Source organism: Mobula hypostoma, chromosome 5 (assembly GCF_963921235.1).
Source record: "Mobula hypostoma chromosome 5, sMobHyp1.1, whole genome shotgun sequence".
Taxonomy (NCBI): domain Eukaryota; kingdom Metazoa; phylum Chordata; class Chondrichthyes; order Myliobatiformes; family Myliobatidae; genus Mobula; species Mobula hypostoma.
In genome coordinates this window covers 119974020-119995912 of record NC_086101.1, presented here as the reverse complement: position 1 = coordinate 119995912, position 21893 = coordinate 119974020, and the positions used below count along the sequence as shown (strand labels likewise).

At 49.9% G+C, this 21893-nt stretch overlaps 1 non-coding gene across 1 annotated transcript; it reads left to right on the top strand.

The window, feature by feature from the left end:
- The first annotated feature begins 19209 nt into the window (after positions 1-19209).
- On the top strand, positions 19210-19281 carry trnaq-uug (transfer RNA glutamine (anticodon UUG)). The gene has a single exon. It is a non-coding gene; the product is annotated as a tRNA-Gln (tRNA).
- Positions 19282-21893: the final 2612 nt, after the last annotated feature.

Below are 21893 nucleotides of genomic sequence, written 5' to 3'. Positions count from 1 at the left end.
ATCGGCTCCGTTTGAACCCTGAACTGTTTGAAGTGTGATGGACAGGCGATACCCCAGCAGGGGGATAAAAAGGGACAGGTTCTCTAAGGCAGGAGACGCACGACACCACGAGGTAACGAAACCCTGGAAGCGGTGCGCCTCCCACAAGTCGGTGGGAGTTTTTGGAGGGCTGGTCGCGGGACCAAGCCAGGGACGCACAGGGTGGAGAGGTACGATCGGCGGGAACCTGGTGTGTGTCTGCCCTTGCCTGGGTGCCAGGTTCACCGCTGAGGAACGATCGTATCTGAAACAGAGGGGTCACAGTCGGTGATCTCAGAAGACATTACAAAGGGCTCACCCGAAAGCTGACTGCGAGGAATATCGAAGGTCTGTGTGGAAGCCGTTTTGAATATTCATTCGCTTTCGCCCTCTCTCTCCTCCTCCCCCCGTCCCCCCCGTCCACTGGCACAGCAGTGATTACTGTGAACTGAACTGAAACTCAATTGAACTGAACTTTGTGTCACTTTGAAACTAGTCATTTACCCCTAGACGACAATAGAGCTTGATTGATCCTATTATCCTAGTTCTGTGTACATGTGTGTTTATCATTGCTGAACTGTTGTATTTATTATCCTTTTGATTAGAGTACTGTGTTGCTTATTTCTTTAATAAAACTTTCTTAGTTCCAGTAATCCAGACTCCAACTGAGTGATCCATTTCTGCTGGTTTGGCAACCCAGTTACGGGGTACGTAACACATGTCAGAGGCAGTTCAGTTCAGCTACAATGAAGTGGAGTAAGGGTCCAACAGCTCCACCATGGATGGTCCCAAGCCCAGCTGTGAAAAGAGTAGGGTTGGGCAAGGGACTAGCAACCCCATTCTATAAAAACCCAGAACCACAGAAATGGCAACAGAAGCTACAAAGATTTCATCCCAAGGAGAGGAAGGACCTTTGCCAAGAAGATGTATGAAGTTGTGTGGTGAAAGCGGAGGCCACAGGGCTGATCAGCCTTCAGCCAAGGACCGAGGACTCTGGCGAGCTGCTGTTGGTGGCCTATGTCCCAGCAGCGGTGATGGGCTGAAGAAGAAGGGTGATCTCAAGGGGTGCAGGAAAGGTTCACTGCAGGTTTTGGGATAAGGGCATTCAGTGGAACTGGATGGGAGAAGGCAAGATTTATCAGTCTGTTTGGGACATCATTTAACATGGAACATAGAACATAGCACAATGCAGGAACAAGTTCTATGGCCCACAATGTTCTGGGTAGTCGGCGTCCCTGATGATGGATGCTGCTTGGTTGCAACAATGTTTCATGTAGATGTGCTCAGTGTGGGGAGGGGTTTACCCGTGATGGACTGGGCCGTATCGACGACTGACCAGAGGATTGTCTATTCAAGGGCATTAGTGTTTCTGTACCAGGCTGTGGTGAAACCAGTCAGTATACTCTCCCCTACACAGCTATAGAAGATGGTCAAAGTTTTAGATGTCATGTGGAATCTCACTAACTCCTAGGGAAGTAGAGGCACTGCTGTGCTTTCTTTGTAATCACACTTACATGCTGGGCCCAGGACATATCCTCTGAAATAATAACACTTAAGGAATTTGAAGATGCTGTCCTCCTCTGCCTATGATCATCCAGTGAAGACTGGCTCATGGACCTTTGGTTTCTTTCTTGAAGCCGATTATCACTCCCTGGTTTTGCTGACATTGGCTGAGAGGTTGTTGTGACATTCAACCAGACTCACCACCTTTGATGACAGTGGTGTCATCAGCAAACTTGTATATGTCATAGGAGCTGTGCTGAGCCACACAGTCATAAGTGTAATATGAGTAGAGCAGGGGGCTAAGCGCACAGCCCTGTGGTGCACCTGTGCTAATGGAGATCGTGGAGGAGATGTTGATGCCAATCTGAACTGACTGAGGTCTGCAAGTGAGGAAGTTGAGGATCCAATTGCACAGCAAGGTATTGAGGCCAAGGCCTTGGAGCTTATTGATTAGTTTTGATTGGATGATAGTATTGAATGCCGAGCTGTAGTGGATAAAATTCATCCTGACTATGCATCTACACTGTCCAGATGTTCCAGGGTTGAGTGAAAAGCCACTGAGATGGCACCTGCTGTGGACCTGTAGGCAAATTGGAGTGGTCTAAGTTGCTTCTCTGGCAGGAGTTGGTATGTTTCATTACCAACCTCTTAAAACATTTTAACACTTCTGCTGTAAGTGCTACTGGACAATAGTCACTGAGGCAGGTCACCACTCTCTTCTTGGGCACTGCTAGAATCAAAGCCTGACAGAAGCCAGTGAGTACCTCAGACTGCTGAAGTAAGATGTTAAAGATCTCAGTGAACTCTCCACCCAGTTAATCCGATCAAGTCTTTAGTACTTGGCTAGGTACCCCGTCTGGGCTGGATACTTTTTGTAGGTTCACCCTCCTGAAGGCTGCCTCAGACACTGAAATCACAGGATCATCAGGTACTGTGGGAGCTCGTCATGGTTCTTCCATGTTTGGACAGTCAAAGCAAACATAGAAGGCATTGAGCTCATCTGGAAGCAAAGCTCTGTTGTCACCTATGTTGTTTGATTTAACTTTATAAGGGATGATAGCATTCAAGCCCTGCCACAAATGTTGAGCATCATTCATTGATTCAGGTTTAGTCTGGAATTGCCACTTTATCTATGAGACGGCTTTCTGGAGATTGTACCTGGACCTATATTTCATTAGGATGTTAAGGAGGTTTGGTTTGTCACCTAAAACACTCAAAAACTTCTACAGATATACCGTGGAGAGCATTCTGACAGGCTACATCATTGCCTCATATGGGGGGGGGGCACGGGGTGCTACTGCACAGGACCAAAAGAAGCTACAGAAAGTTAGTCAGCTAGTTACTCGCCTCCATAGTATCCAAGGCCTCTTCAAGGAGCAGTGTCTCAGAAAGACGGCATCCATTATTAAGAACCCCAAACATCCAGGTCACGGCCTCTTCTCACTGTTACCTTCAGGAAGGATGTACAGAAGCCTGAAGGCACACACTCAGCAATTCAGGAACAGCTTCTTCCCCTCTACCATCTGATTTCTGAATGGACATTGAACTCATGAACACTACCTCATTTTTATATATATATATATATATATATTATTTATGTTTTTGGACTGTTCAAAATTTAATATACATGTATATACTTACTGTAATTGATTTACTTATTTACTTTTATCTCTATTATTATGCATTGCATTGTACTGCTGCTACTAAGTTTACAAATTTCATGACATATTCCGGTGATATTAAACCTGATTCTGACTCTTGTAACTTCTTTTGTCACCAGACCTGAACACCTTTGATCTGGCTTTCAGCAGATTGTGGGTCATTGTTTATCCAGGGCTTTTGATCGGGGAAGACTCAGAATGTTTTTGTGGGAATACACTCGCCTACAACTACTTTAACAAAGTCCATTACAATCGTGGTATATTCGTTCAGATCCACAGATGAGTCCTCAAACACAGCCCAGTCCATTGACTCAAGTTTAGATTTAAATCCTTTTCAGAAAGGTGTAATAGGAACCATTTTTTAAAATTATGAGAACACTCAGTCCTCGTTTATTGTCATTTAGAAATGCATGTATGCATCAAGAAATGATACAATGCTCCTCCAGAATGATATCACAGAATCACAGGACAAACCAAAGACTAACACTGACAGAACCACATAATTATAACATATAGTTACAGCAGTGCAAAGCAATACCATAATTTGATGAAGAACAGACCATGGGCACAGTAAAAAAAAAGTCTCAAAGTCCCAAGACGATCGACTCCCGAGTCCCAGATAGCAGGCGGCAAAGGGAGAAACTCCCTGCCATAAACCTCCAGGCACCAGCAACTGCCGATGCATTGGAAGCACCTGACAACAGCCGACACTGAATTGTCCGTCCGAAAACTTCGAGCCTCCGACCAGTCCCTCCGATACAGCCTCCCGAGCGCCATCCTCTGCCGAGCGCCTTCGACCTCGTCCCGGCCGCTGAAACAAGCAAAGCCGAGGATTCGGAGCCTTCTCCTCCAGAGATTCCAGACCACACAGTAGCAGCGGCAGCGAAACGGGCATTTCAGAAGTTTCTCCAGATGTTCCTCCGTACTCTCACGTCTGTCTCCATCAAATCAGAATTGTGCATGGTTCCCTACTTGACAAATAACAGACATCACCACAGAAGTGGCCGTATGCACTGCGTCGCACTGCCATCTCTCCCCCTTCTCTACAACTACATATAATTATGAAAATACGTCCAGACTTATCTAATAAAATTAAGAATGATTGGGAAAGGGAACTTAAGCTTACTTTACCTATAGAAAAATGGGAAAAAAATCTTCAATTAGTTAATTCTTCATTTATATGTGCTAAACATGCACTGATACAGTTTAAAGTAGTACATAGGGCCCATATGTCTAAAGGTAAACTAGCTTGTTATTACTCTCACATAAATCCTGTATGTGATAGATGTCACTCTGAGATAGCTTCTTTAACTCATATGTTTTGGTCATGTCCTCTTTTGAAAAAATATTGGAAAGATATCTTTGATATTATTTCAACTGTTCTGAGTATTGATTTACAACCTCACCCTATTACTGCAATTTTTGGTCTACCAATGATAGAACAAAATCATTTCACCTCTTCAGCTCGTTGAATGATTGCATTTGTTACATTAATGGCTAGAAGATCCATTTTGCTAAATTGGAAAGAGATTAATCCTCCCACCACATTTCATCGGTTCCCTCAAACTATGTTGTGTTTAAAATTAGAAAAAATTAGAAGTGTTATTCATGATCCCTCTATTAAATTCAAAAAGACTTGGAGGCCATTTAGTTAACACTTCCATATGATGTAATTTGACCTTCTCCAAACCTATTCTATTACTCTTAAATATATGGAAAGAGGAGCGGAGTTAATGACACTGATGGTCCTATCTGATGTAACACAGTAGCCATGTCTTTTTCTTTTCTTTAGTTTAGTTGATTAGTATTAGTATTGTTTAGATTAGTGTTTTTTAAAATTGATCAGGGAAGACTCTGTACGTTTTTGTGGGAATACACTCGCCTACAACTACTTTAATAAAGTCCATTACAATCATGGTATATTCGTTCAGATCCACAGATGAGTCCTCAGACACAGCCCAGTCCATTGATTCGAAGCAATCCCGTAGCCGCTTCTGTGACCACCCCTTAGCCAAGGCAAAGACCTTTGAATATTGATCAAGTAGCATTTTCTGCCGAGAATGCACTGTTCACTGCCAGCTTTCAAAGCTAATTAACTCCCATGAAACCATTACACGTCAGCAATAGTCTCCCTCATTCCTTTATACTGAAAACCCGTCCCTTGCTCTGTGACTGGGTGTGACCTCACTGATAGAATATAAATTACCCTGGGTGTAGAGCCTCTGCAGGCTCTAGCTCATGCTGTCCAGGATTTTATCTCACCACACACAGGCATTTGTGTCCCACCGAGCGGGGTTCAAGTTCAAATCTTGAGAGGTGGAAAAACTGAAAGTGGATTTGGAATTGTCTTATAATTGTCGTGCGCACTGAAATACAGTGAAGAACTTGTCTTACTTGTTGTTTCTGCAGTTCAGATCATTACTCTGTGCATCAAGGTAAAACAATAGCAAATCTTAAACACAAGAGATTCTGCAGATGCTGGAAATCCAAAGTATCACACACAAAATGCTGGAGGAACTCAGCAAGTCAGGCAGCATTATGGAGAGGAATAAACAGTCAACGTTTTGAACTGAGACCTTTCTTCGACTGGCAAGGAAGGGGGAAGATGCCCGAATAAAAAGGTGGGTGAAAGGGAGGGAGGATAGCTAGAAGGTGATAGGTGAGACGAAGTGGGCGAGAAAGGTAAAGGGCTGGAGAAAAAGAATCTGACAGGAGAGGAGAGTGGACCATGGGAGAAAGAGAGTGGACCAGGGGAGGTGATAGGTAGCTGAGAAGAGCTGAGAGGCCAGAGTGGGGGAATAGAAGAAGAGGGCAGTGGAAGGCAATGCAGACCATAGAGAAAATACAATGCGGGCAGGTAATAATGAGCAAGGACGTAACGAGGCAAATTATGAAGTAAATAGTCTAGTCCAGTTTGGGGGAGAGGACTGAACGCCCAGGGTGGGAGAGAACTTTGATTATGCGATGAGCCTAGCCAATACAATGGGTTACTTCCTCCCTGAGTTTCATAGTCACAGTCCTCCTGGATTGTCACTGCCAATGTACTTGTTGTCTTACATCAGAATGCGGAATGCGAGGTCATCCATCTTGAAAGGAAAAATGGAAGCTCAGATAATTACTTAAATTGTGAAAGATTGCAGCAAGCTGCTGTGTAGAGGAACTTGGGAGTGCTGAAGTTTGGTTTGCAGGTGCATCAGATTATCAAGAAGGCAGATGGAACGATGGCCTTTGTTGCTGGAGGGATTGAATTTAAAAGCATGAGGTTAGTTTTTTAAGATATAGCATGGTAGCTGGCCCTTCAGGCTTAGTGAACCTGTGTCACCCAATTACACCCACGTGATCAATTATCATACTAAGCTGTGCATCTTTGGAATGTGGGAGGACACTGGAGCACCTGGAGGGAACCTGGCAGCCACAAGGAGAACGTACAAACACCTTACAGTGGTGGGAAGTGAACCTGGGTCACTGGCGCTGTGGAAGTGTTAGACTACCATGCTGCCCCAATGCTGCAGGAAAGTACACGAGGTCTGGGTATGACCTCCAGGAAGCCATCTCACATGCAAAGAAACAACTCTGGACCAAGTGTGAATCACAGAAGGATGTTAAACATCTGTGGCAGGGCTTCAATGCAATTACCTCCCACAAAGTAAAACCAAGCAACATGCCGTAGGTGAACATAGAATAGTACAGTGCAGTACAGGCCCTTCAGCCCACAATGTTGTGCCAACCCTTAAACCCTGCCTCCCATAGAACCCCCCACCTTAAATTCCTCCATATACCTGTCTAGTAGTCTTTTAAATTTCACTAGTGTATCTGCCTCCACCACTGACTCAGGCAATGCATTCCACGCACCAACCAGGTTTCATTCCCAAATGAGCTCAATGTCTTTTTCGCTCGCTTTGACCAGCAGAGCACCTTTACAAACCTTCACAGCCCCCAACAGCCTGGTTGGTAGAGGACGTGGGGTGGCTCTGTTGGTATAAAATAAAATCAAATCCATATAAAGCAGTGACATAGGATCAGATAACGTAGAATCCTTGTGGGTAGAGTTTAGAAACTGCAAGGGTCTGAAGACCCTGATGGGAGTTATATACAGACCTCCGAATAGTAGCCAAGATGTGAACCACGGGAGACAGAAAAAGCATGTCGAAAGGGCAATGGTATTTGGGGATTTTCAATATGCAGCTAGATTGGGAAATGGGATTGGTGCTTGATTCTACGAGAGGGAATTTGTAGAATGCCTATTAGTTGGCTTTTTAAAGCAGTTTGTGATTGATCCCACCGGGGGAAAGGCAATTCTGGAGTCAGTGTTATGCAATGACCCAGATTTAAATGGGAAGCTCAAGGTGAAGGAACCCTTCGGAAGCAGTGATCATAATATGTTAGAATTCACCCTGCAGTCTGAGAAGGAGAAGCTAAAATTGGATTATGTATTGCAGTGGGGTTAGGGGAAATACAGAGACATGAGAGAGGAGCTGGGCAAAACTGATTGGCAGAGGAGCTGGAGTTTCCAGGGGCAATTCGAAAGCCACAGGATCAATTCATCACAAAGAAAAAGTATTGTAAAGTGAGGATGAGGCAATCGTGGCTGACAAAGGAAGTCAAAGACAGCATTAAAGCAAAAAGGAGGGCATAGAATATGACAAAGATTAGTGAGAAGTTAGAGGATTGGGAAGCTTTTAAAAACCAACAAAAGGCAACTAAAAATCTACAAGGAGAGAATTTTTTTTCAGATATAAGAAGAGTCAAATAGAGGCAATAGTATCAGACTACTGGAAAATGACACTGGAGAGTTAGTAATAGGAAACAAGGAAATGGCAGATTTTTTGTTAGTATTCTCTGTGGAAGTCATCTGCAGTATGCCAGGAATTTGAGACAGTCAGGAGCAGAAGTGAGTGTTGTTGCTATTACTAAGGGGAAGGTGCTTGGAATGCTGCCGGGTCTGAAGGTAGATAAGTCAGCTGGACCAGATGGACTACATCACAGGATTCTGAAAGGGGTGACTGAAGAGACTGTGGAAGCATTAGTAATAATCTTTCAAGAATCACTTGGTTCTGAAATGGTTCCAGAAGACTGGAAAATTGCAAATGTCACTCTTTAAGAAGGGAAGGGGGCATAAGACTGGAAATTATAGGCTAGTTAACCTGACTTCAGTGCTGGGCAAGATGTTACAGCCCATTATTAAGGATGAGATTTCAAGGTACTTGTAGGGCACGTGAGAAAGTAGGCCAAAGTCAACATGATTTCCCGAAAGAGAAATCTAGCCTGACATATCTGTTGGAATTCCTTGAAGGAATAACAGGCAGAATAGATAAGGGGGAGTCAGTGGCTGCTGCTTACTTGGATGTTCAGAAGGCCTTTGACATGGTACCACACATAAGGCTGATAAACAATAGCCCATGGTATTACAGGAAAGATACTAACATGGACAGAAGATTGACTGACTAGCAGGAGGCAAAGTGTGGGATTAAAGGGGGCCCATTCTGGTTGGATGCCAGTGACTAGTGGCGTTCCACAGGGGTCAGAAAACTGCAGGGGTGGGAACGTTTCTTTTGATGCTTTATGTCAGTGATTTGGAAAATGGAATTGATGGCATTGTGGCCAAGATTGCAGATGGTACAAAGATAGGTACTGTTGAGGAAGCAGGGAGTCTGCAGAAGGACTTAGAAAGATTAGAATAATCAGCAAGAAAGTGACAGATGGAATACAGTGCAGTTAACTGTACGGTTATGCACCGACTGCTGCCGACACTTGTCCCAAAAGGCTCTTGTGAACTCATCTTCCCACAGGAGTCTCTCAGGGTGCTAACTGTGGCCTCCAGTTATCCGTCATTCCTATAGTGGCAATGAGCACTTTCATACCAAGGGAGATGTTTCAGAAGTGCTCACCTCACTGCAGGGAAATTATCGCTGGTTTTTTCAGGTGATTGGGACTGAAACTTTGAGGAGCCCTCGCTGACAATAAGCAGAAGGAGTGCCTGTCACTTTTCAATGCCCTATTTTCATTTCATGAAGCTATGGTTTCGGTTTGAACCTCAGAGTCAGCCACAGCTGACATCTCATAGCTGCTCCCACTTCTCAGTTCTATGGTTAGTCAATATTGCCCAATATTCTTCCTGTTAAGCAGTTGTCAATTCTCTAACAATGTCCCCTGTGTGAGTGTTCAGCCTCTGCTGTGGGGTGCCTGTTTTCAACTTTTGTCAGTACCTATTGCTGATTGGCTTCCTTTCCCCTTTTTGTTGATTTAGTTGCTGATCTTGGGGCAACAGATCAACTCTACCCTCCCTGACTGGCTGAGGATGTTATTCCTGAAAGAGACTGCACCCGGAGGCAAGCCCCTCCAGCCAAAATGAGGAGTTCTGATGTTGAGGACGAGAGGGAGGGAGAGAACTTACTGAAGGGAGTGCGCAGGTTCACGGTTTAATGATGAGCAGTCGGGACTTTGAATCCTGTGATCTGAGTTTGAAACCCGGTGGAGTCTTAACGTTTAGTGATTTGCCTGTGGGCAAACTGAGGGCCTACAAGTTGATAATGCCAGGCTTTCTGGCAGAGAGGAGATGAAATTCTTGTTAACATTGATGAATTATCTCAGCCAGCCTTTGTTTTCCAGCAGGATTTAGTCATGCTGTTGGTGAGTGCACTTGGAGGAGGACGGAGGCAGCCTGTTCCCTCTGGTCACAGGGCAGAGGGCAGAGATGGAAGTCTAAGCAGGGAGAATGAAGAGTGAGGGGGAGGAAAAGCTTTTCAGGCCACTTTGTGTGGTTTAACCCTGGACTGCCCTGTTGTTCTGTGGTGGACATGGTTCCCATTGTGATTCTCTAGAGGGAATCAGGCTACGTAATGGGAAGGAAGCATCTGCAATGGTTTTGCTGAGGGTTTCCTGGTAATTTGCAGTCAGCGGGCATGAAGCAGAGAAACCAGAGAAAGCAGAGAGTGGCCCTTACAACAACCTGCTGTTTCCAGCCTTGAAGGGTTATCCTTCACTGCGGGGCTCCTCATGGAGTTTACTGTACGAGAGTGAATAATTACAGATTGCCCAACTTTTGTCCCAATTTAGAACAGGCTTGGCCCACTGTTATTACATTTCTTCTTCTTCTGCCCTTTACCTCTTCCATCTATCCCCTCCCAGCTTCATCCCCCTCCCTCACCCACCCACCTTCCCCCGACCTGGTCTCACCTATCACCTGTCAGCTTGTACTCCTTCTCCTTCAACCATCTCCTTCTTCTGGCTTCTGCCCTTTTCCTTTCAAGTCCTGAATAAGGGACTCGACCCCAAACCTTGACTGTTCATTAATTTCCTTAGATGCTGTCTGACCTGCTGAGTTCCTCCTGCATTTTGCGTGTTGCTCTGGTTTTCCAGCATCTGCAGAATTCTAAACACTATAAAGTCTGTAGATGCTTGAAATCTCCCCCTCCTTCCCCTTCTCCTATTGCCCACTTCCCTCTCCTATCAGATTCCTTCCTCTCCAGCTCTTTGCCTTTCCCCCCTACCTGGTTTAACATATCACTTTCCAGCTACCCTCCTGCCATTCCCCTCACCTTTTATTCTGTCTTCTTCTCCATTCCTCTCAAGTCCCAAAGAAGGGTCTCGATCTGGAGCATCGACTGTTTATTCATTTCCACAGATGCTGCCTGACCTGCTGAGTTCCTCCAGCAGTGTGTGTGTGTGTGTTGCTTTGGATTTCCAGCTTCTGCAGAATCTCTTGTGTTTAATAGCAGGAGGGCTGAGTGCAAGAGCCACAAGAAAACACTGCAGCTCTCTCAAGCTCTGGTTAGACCACCCTTGGAGCACTGTGTTCAGTTGTAGACGCCTCATTAGAGGAAGGATATGGAAGCCTTAGGGAGAGTGCAGAGGAGATTTACCAGGATAAAATCTGGATTACAGAGCATGTCTTATGAGAAAAGATTGAGTGACTGAGGGCTTTTCACCTTGGAGTGGCAGAGGATGAGAAAGTATTTGATAAGGTGCTTAAGATTTGAAAGGCACAGAAAGAATACACAGCTAGTGCCTCCCCAAAACCCAGTGAACAGCCAATACCTCCACAAGACCCAGTGAACAGCCAGTTCCCCTCCCAAGCTTCAGTGAACAGCCAGTTCCCCTCCCAAGACCCAGTGAGCAGCCAGTGCCTCCCCATGACCCAGTGAACAGCCAGTGCCTCCCCAAGACCCAGTGAACAGCCAGTTCCCCTCCCAAGCTTCAGTGACCAGCCAGTGCCCCTCCAAGCCTGAGTGAACAGCCAGTGCCCCTCCAAGCCTGAGTAAACAGCCAGAGCCTCCCCAAGACCCAGTGAACATCCAGTGCCTCCACAAGACCCAGTGAACATCCAGTTCCCATCCCAAGCCTCAGTGAACAGCCAGTGCCTCCACAAGACCCAGTGAACAGCCAGTTCCCCTCCCACGCATCAGTGAACAGCCAGTGCCTCCGCAAGACCCAGTGAACATCCAGTTCCCCTCCTAAGCCTCAGTGAAAATCCAGTGCCTCCCCAAGGCCCAGTGAACAGCCAGTTCCCCTCCCAAGCCTCAGTGAACAGCCAGTGCCTCCCCAAGACCCAGTGAACAGCCAGTGCCTCTCCAAGCCTGAGTGAACAACCAGTGCCTCCCCAAGACCCAGTGAACAGCCAGTGCCTCCCCAAGGCCCAGTGAACAGCCAGTTCCCCTCCCAAGCCTCAGTGAACAGCCAGTGCCTCCTCAAGGCCCAGTGAACAGCCAGTGCCTCTCCAAGACCCAGTGAACAGCCAGTTCCTCTCCCACGCTTTAGTGAACAGCCAGTGCCTCCCCAAGACCCAGTGAACAGCCAGTGCCTCCCCAAGGCCCAGTGAACAGCCGGTGCCTCCCCAAGACCCAGTGAACAGCCAGTACCTCCACAAGACCCAGTGAACAGCCAGTTCCCCTCCCAGGTCTCAGTGAACAGCCAGTTCCCCTCCCATGCTTCAGTGAACAGCAAGTGCCTCCCCAAGACCCAGTGAACAGCCAGCTCCCCTCCCAAGCCTCAGTGTACAGCCAGTGCCTCCCCGACCCAGTGAACAGCCAGTTCCCCTCCCAAGCTTTAGTGAACAGCCAGTTCCCCTCCCAAGCTTCCGTGAACAGCAAGTGCCTCCCCAAGACCCAGTGAACAGCCAGTTCCCCTCCCAAGACCCAGTGAACAGCCAGTGCCTCCCCAAGACCCAGTGAACAGCCAGTTCCCCTCCCAAGACCCAGTGAACAGCCGGTGCCTCCCCAAGACCCAGTGAACAGCCAGTGCCTCCCCAAGACCCAGTGAACAGCCAGTGCCTCCCCAAGATCCAGTGAACAGCCAGTACCTCCACAAGACCCAGTGAACAGCCAGTTCCCCTCCCAAGACCCAGTGACCAGCCAGTTCCCCTCCCAGGTCTCAGTGAACAGCCAGTTCCCCTCCCAAGCTTTAGTGAACAGACAGTTCCCCTCCCAAGCTTCAGTGAACAGCAAGTGCCTCCCCAAGACCCAGTGACCAGCCAGTTCCCCTCCCAGGTCTCAGTGAACAGCCAGTTCCCCTCCCAAGCTTCAGTGAACAGCAAGTGCCTCCCCAAGACCCATTGAACAGCCAGTTCCCCTCCCAAGCCTCAGTGAACAGCCAGTTCCCCTCCCAAGACCCAGTGACCAGCCAGTTCCCCTCCCAAGACCCAGTGACCAGCCAGTTCCCCTCCCAAGACCCAGTGACCAGCCAGTTCCCCTCCCAAGCTTCAGTGAACAGCCAGTTCCCCTCCCAAGCTTCAGTGAACAGCAAGTGCCTCCCCAAGACCCAGTGAACAGCCAGTTCCCCTCCCAAGACCCAGTGACCAGCCAGTTCCCCTCCCAGGTCTCAATGAACAGCCAGTTCCCCTCCCAAGACCCAGTGAACAGCCAGTTCCCCTCCCAAGCTTCAGTGAACAGCAAGTGCCTCCCCAAGACCCAGTGAACAGCCAGTGCCTCTCCAAGACCCAGTGAACAGCCAGTGCCTCCCCAAGACCCAGTGAACAGCCAGTACCTCCACAAGACCCAGTGAACAGCCGGTTCCCCTCCCAAGCTTCAGTGAACAGCAAGTGCCTCCCCAAGACCCAGTGAACAGCCAGTTCCCCTCCCAAGCTTTAGTGAACAGCCAGTTCCCCTCCCAAGCTTTAGTGAACAGCCAGTTCCCCTCCCAAGCTTCAGTGAACAGCAAGTGCCTCCCCAAGACCCAGTGAACAGCCAGTGCCTCCCCAAGACCCAGTGAACAGCCAGTACCTCCACAAGACCCAGTGAACAGCCAGTTCCCCTCCCAAGACCCAGTGACCAGCCAGTTCCCCTCCCAGGTCTCAGTGAACAGCCAGTTCCCCTCCCAAGCTTTAGTGAACAGCCAGTTCCCCTCCCAAGCTTCAGTGAACAGCAAGTGCCTCCCCAAGACCCAGTGACCAGCCAGTTCCCCTCCCAGGTCTCAGTGAACAGCCAGTTCCCCTCCCAAGCTTCAGTGAACAGCAAGTGCCTCCCCAAGACCCATTAAACAGCCAGTTCCCCTCCCAAGCCTCAGTGAACAGCCAGTTCCCCTCCCAAGACCCAGTGACCAGCCAGTTCCCCTCCCAAGACCCAGTGACCAGCCAGTTCCCCTCCCAAGACCCAGTGACCAGCCAGTTCCCCTCCCAAGCTTCAGTGAACAGCCAGTTCCCCTCCCAAGCTTCAGTGAACAGCAAGTGCCTCCCCAAGACCCAGTGAACAGCCAGTTCCCCTCCCAAGACCCAGTGACCAGCCAGTTCCCCTCCCAGGTCTCAATGAACAGCCAGTTCCCCTCCCAAGACCCAGTGACCAGCCAGTTCCCCTCCCAAGCTTCAGTGAACAGCAAGTGCCTCCCCAAGACCCAGTGAACAGCCAGTGCCTCCCCAAGACCCAGTGAACAGCCGGTTCCCCTCCCAAGACCCAGTGAACAGCCAGTTCCCCTCCCAAGCTTCAGTGAACAGCAAGTGCCTCCCCAAGACCCAGTGAACAGCCAGTGCCTCCCCAAGACCCAGTGAACAGCCAGTGCCTCCTCAAGGCCCAGTGAACAGCCGGTGCCTCCCCAAGACCCAGTGAACAGCCAGTACCTCCACAAGACCCAGTGAACAGCCAGTTCCCCTCCCAGGTCTCAGTGAACAGCCAGTTCCCCTCCCATGCTTCAGTGAACAGCAAGTGCCTCCCCAAGACCCAGTGAACAGCCAGCTCCCCTCCCAAGCCTCAGTGTACAGCCAGTGCCTCCCCGACCCAGTGAACAGCCAGTTCCCCTCCCAAGCTTTAGTGAACAGCCAGTTCCCCTCCCAAGCTTCCGTGAACAGCAAGTGCCTCCCCAAGACCCAGTGAACAGCCAGTGCCTCCCCAAGACCCAGTGAACAGCCAGTTCCCCTCCCAAGACCCAGTGAACAGCCGGTGCCTCCCCAAGACCCAGTGAACAGCCAGTGCCTCCCCAAGACCCAGTGAACAGCCAGTACCTCCACAAGACCCAGTGAACAGCCAGTTCCCCTCCCAAGACCCAGTGACCAGCCAGTTCCCCTCCCAGGTCTCAGTGAACAGCCAGTTCCCCTCCCAAGCTTTAGTGAACAGCCAGTTCCCCTCCCAAGCTTCAGTGAACAGCAAGTGCCTCCCCAAGACCCAGTGACCAGCCAGTTCCCCTCCCAGGTCTCAGTGAACAGCCAGTTCCCCTCCCAAGCTTCAGTGAACAGCAAGTGCCTCCCCAAGACCCAGTGAACAGCCAGTGCCTCCCCAAGACCCAGTGAACAGCCAGTACCTCCACAAGACCCAGTGAACAGCCAGTTCCCCTCCCAAGACCCAGTGACCAGCCAGTTCCCCTCCCAGGTCTCAGTGAACAGCCAGTTCCCCTCCCAAGCTTTAGTGAACAGCCAGTTCCCCTCCCAAGCTTCAGTGAACAGCAAGTGCCTCCCCAAGACCCAGTGACCAGCCAGTTCCCCTCCCAGGTCTCAGTGAACAGCCAGTTCCCCTCCCAAGCTTCAGTGAACAGCAAGTGCCTCCCCAAGACCCATTAAACAGCCAGTTCCCCTCCCAAGCCTCAGTGAACAGCCAGTTCCCCTCCCAAGACCCAGTGACCAGCCAGTTCCCCTCCCAAGACCCAGTGACCAGCCAGTTCCCCTCCCAAGACCCAGTGACCAGCCAGTTCCCCTCCCAAGCTTCAGTGAACAGCCAGTTCCCCTCCCAAGCTTCAGTGAACAGCAAGTGCCTCCCCAAGACCCAGTGAACAGCCAGTTCCCCTCCCAAGACCCAGTGACCAGCCAGTTCCCCTCCCAGGTCTCAATGAACAGCCAGTTCCCCTCCCAAGACCCAGTGACCAGCCAGTTCCCCTCCCAAGCTTCAGTGAACAGCAAGTGCCTCCCCAAGACCCAGTGAACAGCCAGTGCCTCCCCAAGACCCAGTGAACAGCCGGTTCCCCTCCCAAGACCCAGTGAACAGCCAGTTCCCCTCCCAAGCTTCAGTGAACAGCAAGTGCCTCCCCAAGACCCAGTGAACAGCCAGTGCCTCCCCAAGACCCAGTGAACAGCCAGTGCCTCCTCAAGGCCCAGTGAACAGCCGGTGCCTCCCCAAGACCCAGTGAACAGCCAGTACCTCCACAAGACCCAGTGAACAGCCAGTTCCCCTCCCAGGTCTCAGTGAACAGCCAGTTCCCCTCCCATGCTTCAGTGAACAGCAAGTGCCTCCCCAAGACCCAGTGAACAGCCAGCTCCCCTCCCAAGCCTCAGTGTACAGCCAGTGCCTCCCCGACCCAGTGAACAGCCAGTTCCCCTCCCAAGCTTTAGTGAACAGCCAGTTCCCCTCCCAAGCTTCCGTGAACAGCAAGTGCCTCCCCAAGACCCAGTGAACAGCCAGTGCCTCCCCAAGACCCAGTGAACAGCCAGTTCCCCTCCCAAGACCCAGTGAACAGCCGGTGCCTCCCCAAGACCCAGTGAACAGCCAGTGCCTCCCCAAGACCCAGTGAACAGCCAGTACCTCCACAAGACCCAGTGAACAGCCAGTTCCCCTCCCAAGACCCAGTGACCAGCCAGTTCCCCTCCCAGGTCTCAGTGAACAGCCAGTTCCCCTCCCAAGCTTTAGTGAACAGCCAGTTCCCCTCCCAAGCTTCAGTGAACAGCAAGTGCCTCCCCAAGACCCAGTGACCAGCCAGTTCCCCTCCCAGGTCTCAGTGAACAGCCAGTTCCCCTCCCAAGCTTCAGTGAACAGCAAGTGCCTCCCCAAGACCCATTGAACAGCCAGTTCCCCTCCCAAGCCTCAGTGAACAGCCAGTTCCCCTCCCAAGACCCAGTGACCAGCCAGTTCCCCTCCCAAGACCCAGTGACCAGCCAGTTCCCCTCCCAAGACCCAGTGACCAGCCAGTTCCCCTCCCTAGCTTCAGTGAACAGCCAGTTCCCCTCCCAAGCTTCAGTGAACAGCAAGTGCCTCCCCAAGACCCAGTGAACAGCCAGTTCCCCTCCCAAGACCCAGTGACCAGCCAGTTCCCCTCCCAGGTCTCAATGAACAGCCAGTTCCCCTCCCAAGACCCAGTGAACAGCCAGTTCCCCTCCCAAGCTTCAGTGAACAGCAAGTGACTCCCCAAGACCCAGTGAACAGCCAGTGCCTCTCCAAGACCCAGTGAACAGCCAGTGCCTCCCCAAGACCCAGTGAACAGCCAGTACCTCCACAAGACCCAGTGAACAGCCGGTTCCCCTCCCAAGACCCAGTGAACAGCCAGTTCCCCTCCCAAGCTTCAGTGAACAGCAAGTGCCTCCCCAAGACCCAGTGAACAGCCAGTGCCTCCCCAAGACCCAGTGAACAGCCGGTGCCTCCACAAGACCCAGTGAACAGCCGGTTCCCCTCCCAAGACCCAGTGAACAGCCAGTTCCCCTCCCAAGCTTCAGTGAACAGCAAGTGCCTCCCCAAGACCCAGTGAACAGCCGGTGCCTCCCCAAGACCCAGTGAACAGCCAGTGCCTCCCCAAGACCCAGTGAACAGCCAGTACCTCCACAAGACCCAGTGAACAGCCAGTTCCCCTCCCAAGACCCAGTGACCAGCCAGTTCCCCTCCCAGGTCTCAGTGAACAGCCAGTTCCCCTCCCAAGCTTTAGTGAACAGCCAGTTCCCCTCCCAAGCTTCAGTGAACAGCAAGTGCCTCCCCAAGACCCAGTGACCAGCCAGTTCCCCTCCCAGGTCTCAGTGAACAGCCAGTTCCCCTCCCAAGCTTCAGTGAACAGCAAGTGCCTCCCCAAGACCCATTGAACAGCCAGTTCCCCTCCCAAGCCTCAGTGAACAGCCAGTTCCCCTCCCAAGACCCAGTGACCAGCCAGTTCCCCTCCCAAGACCCAGTGACCAGCCAGTTCCCCTCCCAAGACCCAGTGACCAGCCAGTTCCCCTCCCTAGCTTCAGTGAACAGCCAGTTCCCCTCCCAAGCTTCAGTGAACAGCAAGTGCCTCCCCAAGACCCAGTGAACAGCCAGTTCCCCTCCCAAGACCCAGTGACCAGCCAGTTCCCCTCCCAGGTCTCAATGAACAGCCAGTTCCCCTCCCAAGACCCAGTGAACAGCCAGTTCCCCTCCCAAGCTTCAGTGAACAGCAAGTGACTCCCCAAGACCCAGTGAACAGCCAGTGCCTCTCCAAGACCCAGTGAACAGCCAGTGCCTCCCCAAGACCCAGTGAACAGCCAGTACCTCCACAAGACCCAGTGAACAGCCGGTTCCCCTCCCAAGACCCAGTGAACAGCCAGTTCCCCTCCCAAGCTTCAGTGAACAGCAAGTGCCTCCCCAAGACCCAGTGAACAGCCAGTGCCTCCCCAAGACCCAGTGAACAGCCGGTGCCTCCCCAAGACCCAGTGAACAGCCAGTACCTCCACAAGACCCAGTGAACAGCCAGTTCCCCTCCCAAGACCCAGTGACCAGCCAGTTCCCCTCCCAGGTCTCAGTGAACAGCCAGTTCCCCTCCCAAGCTTCAGTGAACAGCAAGTGCCTCCCCAAGACCCAGTGACCAGCCAGTTCCCCTCCCAGGTTTCAGTGAACAGCCAGTTCCCCTCCCAAGCTTTAGTGAACAGCCAGTTCCCCTCCCAAGCTTCAGTGAACAGCAAGTGCCTCCCCAAGACCCAGTGACCAGCCAGTTCCCCTCCCAAGACCCAGTGACCATCCAGTTCCCCTCCCAAGACCCAGTGACCAGCCAGTTCCCCTCCCAAGCTTCAGTGAACAGCCAGTTCCCCTCCCAAGCTTCAGTGAACAGCAAGTGCCTCCCCAAGACCCAGTGAACAGCCAGTTCCCCTCCCAAGACCCAGTGACCAGCCAGTTCCCCTCCCAGGTCTCAATGAACAGCCAGTTCCCCTCCCAAGACCCAGTGAACAGCCAGTTCCCCTCCCAAGCTTCAGTGAACAGCAAGTGCCTCCCCAAGACCCAGTGAACAGCCAGTGCCTCCCCAAGACCCAGTGAACAGCCAGTACATCCACAAGACCCAGTGAACAGCTGGTTCCCCTCCCAAGACCCAGTGAACAGCCAGTTCCCCTCCCAAGCTTCAGTGAACAGCAAGTGCCTCCCCAAGACCCAGTGAACAGCCAGTGCCTCCCCAAGACCCAGTGAACAACCAGTTCCCATCCCATGCTTCAGTGAACAGCCAGTGCCTCTGCAAGCCTCAGTGAACAGCCAGTGCCTCCCCAAGACCCATTGAAGAGCCAGTGCCTCCCTGACCCCAGTGAATGTAAGAAAAATGCAGGACTCGGCCATGCAAGGGGAAGGGTTAGATTGATTGTGGAGCAGGTTCATGTAGGTCTGCACAACATGGTGGGCTGAAGGGCCTGTGCTGTGATGTTCTATGCCAACACTCCTCTGACCAGCCTGACCTCCACAGCTGCTCCCAGACTGGCAGCCAGAAAAGGAATTAACAATTCTCATCCACATTTGCCAGTTCTTCCTCTGGCCTGACTGCTCATCTCCCTGTCCGTTCTGACACACTCATCTCCCCCGCACAGTGCTCACACTGACACACTGCTGCATCCTGGGTGTCTTGCAGTGGGAAACATTTGTTCCTGTAGCCGCCCGGGAGTGAAGGGCCAGGAAAAGCAGTCAGCATATGCTGTGGTTCCATGGTGTAATGGTGAGCACTCTGGACTTTGAATCCAGCGATCTGAGTTCAAATCTCAGTGGAACCTATTTGCTGCCAAGTGCTGTTTTGCCCTTGCCAGCTGCAGGCAGAGGTTGTGCCACCTCACCTGCCTGCCTTTTGATGAAGGAAAGCGGCCATCTGAGCTTTCCCTCCAATTCACTTCATTCCCGTTCTCTGTCCAAGTCCATGGGTTCTGAGGTTAGTCCCTACTTGGCTGAGATCATTCACTGATGGCCTGGAATTACTTTGCACCCAGTGACGAGCCCCCTCCAGCTGGAATAGGAGGTTCTGATGGCAGGGAGGTGGAGGGGCATTGAACATGTTCCATGCTGTAATAGTGAGCACACTCTTCTTTGAATCCAGTGATCAGAGTTCAGATCTGACTGGAAGCTTAATGCAATTTATTGAGGTATGATATGGAATAGACCCTGCCACACCACCTGATTTAACACCAACTTAACCATGCGACAACTTACAATAACCAATTAATCTACCAACCAGTACATCTTTGGACTGTAGAGGGAAACCCACATGGTGATGGGGAGAACATACAAACTCTTTACAGGCAACAGTGGGAATTGAACCTGAGTCATTTGTACTAACCACTACGTTACCGTGCTGGCATGGATGTCTCAGCCTACTGTCAGAGTTGAAAGTCTAGCTACTTTGTCTTGATATTAATTAATAACTGCAGCCAGCTATCTGTCTCAGAAATCAGATCAGAGATAGCAGCTTATACATAGTCATACTTTATTGATCCCGAGGGAAATTGGTTTTTGTTACAGTTGCACCATAAATAACTAAATAGGAATAAAACCATAAATAAATAAATAGTAATATGTAAATTATGCCAAGAAGTAAGTCCAGGACCAGCATATTGGCTCAGGGTGTCTGACCCTCCAAGGGAGGAGTTATAAAGTTTGATGGCCACAGACAGGAATGACTTCCTATGCAGCAGAGATACAGGCCCTTCAGCCCATCTAATCCACCCTGACCACTGTACTAGCCTTATTTATATTGTCTCTATAGAACTAGAAGTGAGGATATTTCTGTGTATTGAATCTGTACAGCATAGACACAGGCCCTTCAGCCTATCGTATCCACCCTGACCACTCTACTAGCCCTACTAATGTTGTAGTTATGGGGCTAGAGCTGAGAACATTTCTGCACATTGAATCTGTAATAATGTGCTTTGGCAACTCAATTGCCATTCTTCATTCTTCTGAAACACTGTGGAAGTCTCTGCCTCACTACCCCTCAGGGGGTACATTCCAGATTCCAACACCCTCTGGGGAAAAGATCTTCTAACCCTGCTGAGCCTTGTCCTCCTCACATTAAATTTCTGCCCTCTGCTCTGAGTAGAGATTCTTGTTATCTCTCCAACCTATGCCCAACAATATTTTGCATAGATCTTGTGGGGACGTGCCTCACTCTGATTGTCCGAAGTCGCTTCCGTTTGTGATTGGTTAGTTGAGAAACTGCAGCTGCTTTTCTGTTGGATGACTGCCTGGTGTCCAGTTTCAAATATCCCGGGTGGACGGGACTTGCTCTCGATTGGGAAGATATGCTCTGCACGTATTTTTAACTAAGTATGTTTGTTGAATATTCAGCTTTGTAGTGAATGTTCGGTCGAATTTTTACTGTTTGTAAATAAATAATTAGTATACCTATTCGAAGTCAGTGCATTTCCTGCCTCACTTGCTGGACCCATGAACATTACACTTAATGCTGCGAACAGGGTTTTTGAGCAGAAATGCATTTCTCTAAGAGGTTATTTAAAAGGGAGGAGGCACCATCTGGGAGATGCAGAATCCTCAGCTGGACAGATAACAGAGCAGGCTTTGGAAGACTCACTAACTTACTGATGGGTTATGGAATTCTGGTAGATTGGTCAGACCAGTTAGATTTCACCACAGTTGAAATGGGACATCACATATTTAATCGTTGGGTTTTCCCAGGAGGGAAGAGAGCCAGTGGGATGCTTTAAGACCATTAGACATAGGAGCCAATTTAGGGCATTCAGCCCATCGAGTCTGATCCGCCATTCCATCGTGGCTGACTCCGGATCCCACTCAACCCCATACACCTGCCTTGTCTCCACAACCTTTAATGCCCTGACCAATCAGGAAACCATTAATTTTCATTTTAAATATACCCATGATCTTGGCCTTCACAGCTGTCTTTGGCAGAGTATTCCACAGATTTACTACCCTGGTTAAAAAAATTCCTCCTTACCCCTGTTCTAAAGGGTCGCCCCTCAATTTTGAGGCTGTGCCCTCTAGTTCTGGACACCGCCAATAAAGGAAACATGTTCTCCACATCCACCCTGTCTAGTCCTTTCAATATTTAGTAGGTTTCAATGAGATCCTCCCGCATTCTTCTAAATTCCAGTGAGTACAGGCCCTAAGCTGCCAAACACTCCTCATTTGTTAACCCTTTCATTCCCAGAATCATCCTCGTGAACCTCCTCTGGACTCTCTCCAATGACAACACATCCTTTCTGAGAAATGAGGCCCAAAACTGTTGACAATACTCCAAGTGCGGCCCAATTAGTGTCTTATAAAGCCTCAGCATTATCTCCTTGCTTTTATATTCCACTTGAAATAAATGCCAACATTGTATTTGCCTTCTTTACCACAGACTCAACCCGTAAATTAA